At 44.5% G+C, this 3,283-nt stretch overlaps 1 pseudogene; it reads left to right on the top strand.

Moving 5' to 3' along the window:
- Positions 1–1,817: 1,817 nt before the first annotated feature.
- On the top strand, positions 1,818–2,829 carry LOC101906445 (mitochondrial carrier homolog 2-like; annotated as a pseudogene).
- The last annotated feature ends 454 nt before the right edge of the window (positions 2,830–3,283 follow it).

The raw sequence follows: 3,283 nt of genomic DNA, 5'->3' as shown, positions 1-3,283 counted from the left end.
GTGAAAAGTGAAAGTGAAGTCGCTCAGTTGTGCCCGACTCTTGGCGACCCTATGGACTGCGGCCCACCAGGCTCCTCCGTCCACGGGATTTTCCAGGCAAGAGTGCTGGAGTGGGGTGCCATTGCCTTCTCTGCAATGGAATACTACTCAGTCATAAAAGGGACACATTTGAGTCAGTTCTAGTGAGGTGGATGAACCTAGAGCCTATTATACAGAGTGAAATAAGTCAGAAAAGAGAAAGATAAATTTCATATACTAACGCATATATACGGAATCTAGAAAGATGGTACCAATGAATTTATTTGCAGGGCAGCAATGGAGAAATAGATATAGAGAACAGACTTACGGACATGGAGGAGAAGGGAAGAGATGGTGAGACGTATGCAGAGAGTATCATGGACATTGAAAGTGAAAGTGAAGTCGCTCAGTCGTGTCCAACTCTTTGCGACCCCACGGACTGTAGCCTATCAAGTTCCTCCATCCATGAGATTTTCCAGGCAAGAGTGCTGGAGTGGATTGCCATTTCCTTCTCCAGGGGATCTTCCCGACCCAGGAATCGAACCTGGGTCTCCCGCATTGCAGGCAGACGCTTTACGGTCTGAGCCACCAGGGAAGCCCTATCATGGACATTACCGTGTGTAAAATAGATAGCCAATGGGAATTTGCTGTATGACTCAGGAAACCCAAACAGGAGCTCTGTATCAAGCTAGAGGGGTAGGATGGGGAGGAAGAAGAGAGGGAGGTTCAAGAGGGAGGGGACATATGTATACCTATGGCTGATTCATGTTGATGTTTGACAGAAAACAACGAAATTCTGTAAAGCAATTATCCTTCAATTTAAAATTAAATTAAAAAAATTATGCAGTAAGTTCTACTTCCTTCTACAAGGCACAGGCAGAACCCAAAGTAGGAAGAGCCACTTTGAAACAAAGATGCCACTGTGGACTATTTAGCCTGAAAATGTGCTTTTGGAGGGGGAAGATCTTTCTCATATTCCCTCTCTAAAGATGTCACTGTTCTGCTTTAACCAGAGAAGCTATTAAAAATAATTCAAATGGTGTGAGCATGATACTCACTGATCAGAAGTGACCCTGTCTGTGCCAGGCATTACCTGCTCCCCAACATTTTAGTCTGGGATGATGGGGAGTTGGTGAAGGAGTTGAAGCAAAGTGGAAGGCTTGGAGTAACAGCTTGGGACCATGGCTTTTCACCAACTGATAAATGCTTTATTTTAACAACCAGTGTGACTGTCCCAATGTGTTTTAAAGGAAAATCCCACAGTTGGCCAACCCCACTGAGCTTTCCTGTAGAAAGGGCAGGTCTCAGGTATATCACCCCAGACCTAAGCTGCACCTCCTCAGTGTCTGCCCTCAAGGTTGCTCCTGAAGAAGGCGACAAGAAGGAAAGCAGCAACCTCAGAGTTCCTGCTCGATCCCCTAACTCAAGTGCCTCCTTCTTCCATTTCTGTGGTTGGAAGTCCAGCTCCTGGGCTTGGAGGAAGGAATGGAGAAGGAGGAAAAGGGTGGAGGTAGTCCTCTTTGCCTTTGTTTCTTTCTTTGTGATGGGGAGAATGTTTCTATATTCTAGTGTTTTTATTTCTCCCATATCTTTTTTTTTTAATCATCTGCCTATGATGCCTTCTTGTCTGCCACATTTCCTCCTCCCAGGTAGAGGAGGTGAAGCCAACTGCTGAGATTGTGTCTTGGGCAAAGTGGTGGGTCTGTCAACTGCTCCTGAGTGAATAGGGCGTTGCGCCACATGGAATCTGGCTCTTGTCCTCCGGCTGCCTCAAACATGGCGGCATACTGGAAGTCAATACTCTAACAATGACTGGGAGGTGGGGCAGTGAAGCTGAAAGCCCTGACACATGATTTGGGACAGGTTTGGTTTTCTGGTGGCTCTGTCTGTCCATCTGGCTGCGGGTGCCCTCATGGCCGACCCAGCCAGTCAGGTGCTCCTGGGCCTGGTCTTACCGTCCCAGCCACTGATGTACATGAAGGTACTCCTCCTGGTAGGGTATGAGCCACTTTCTTCAACAATAGGATGAAATATTTTGGGGTGGGAATTCTGTCAGCTTCCTAGTCTCATTTATTATGCTCAGCATATTGCAATCATCCTTGGGAAGCGTGGGTTGTTCACAGGCTTAACTCCAAGACTGTGTTCAGGGGTCCATGGTAAAGTTTCACAGCATTACCAAGAGTGTGACAAGGCTAAGGAATTAGGATCTGGAAATGTACAGAAAGAAGTGTGATCTTCCTTTGACCAAATTATTGGGGAGATAGTTTAAAAGGTGATGGCTGCTTCTGCTGCTACTCTCATCACACATCCCTTCCACGTGATCACTCTGAGGTCTATGGTATAGCTCACTGGCAGAGAATCCAAGTACTATGGACTTGGTGACTCCATAGCAACCATCTATCAGGAAGAGGGCATCCTAGGATGTTTTGTGTTTCCACCATGAATGAAATGAAGAGTTACTCCCAAGCTGTCACAGATCTTTTGCCAGTATGTTGATCTGTACCTTTGTGCCTGTCTCTAATCTTATGGCTGTCAACCACTGTGGCCTTCTTGGTGGATGCCTTTCTACTCCCCAGTATATTCTTGGATAGATGGCTGGGCATCCTACAAAAAGGGGGAAATATGAGCCAAGGAAATAGCTTGTTTTTCCAGAAGTTCCCCTTTGGGAAGACTTACTGTTGTAACCTGAGAATGTTCATTTGAAGATGTGGGGCAGGGACAGTGACATTTCTATAGTCCCAGTTGCAAAGAATTATGGGAAAGAATATTGATTTCCATATTACTGCTTTGGAAATAATCATTTGATCTTGGGAAAATGAGAAAAAAAGACTATGAGATCAAAAAGGATTAGGCCAAAGTGCCCAGATTTACCTCTTCAAAACTAGGAACAATATGCACACTGGAGAAGACAGTAAATTACAGAACAGCACTATGGAATCTAGGAATCAAGCAGAGGTGTGATTAAAAAAAAAAAGATCACAGAAATAGAATTTACAGGAAAAATGAAGTCTGACAGGAAAAAAAAGAAGTCTTATGTTTTTGATAAGCTAAGCAGAATATGATCTGAGTGAGAAGTGCTTGTCCATGGAAGATGACTGCTGAGAACAGTGTCGTAAAATGAACATTAGTTGGCAATGATAAGCGCCTTAAAATGCCTTTTACAAAGAGAGAAATGGAAGGAAAACAAGGCATGTCACTAGGCCCTTATAGAAAGCTCCTAAAAGCAAAAAGAGAAAAGGAAGAACATCAAGTGATCATCCTACGT

The sequence above is a fragment of the Bos taurus genome, chromosome 10 (genome assembly GCF_002263795.3).
Source record: "Bos taurus isolate L1 Dominette 01449 registration number 42190680 breed Hereford chromosome 10, ARS-UCD2.0, whole genome shotgun sequence".
Classification (NCBI taxonomy): Eukaryota; Metazoa; Chordata; class Mammalia; order Artiodactyla; family Bovidae; genus Bos; species Bos taurus.
The sequence above is the reverse complement of the archived record's forward strand: the minus strand, read 5'-3'. Positions and strand labels throughout refer to the sequence as shown.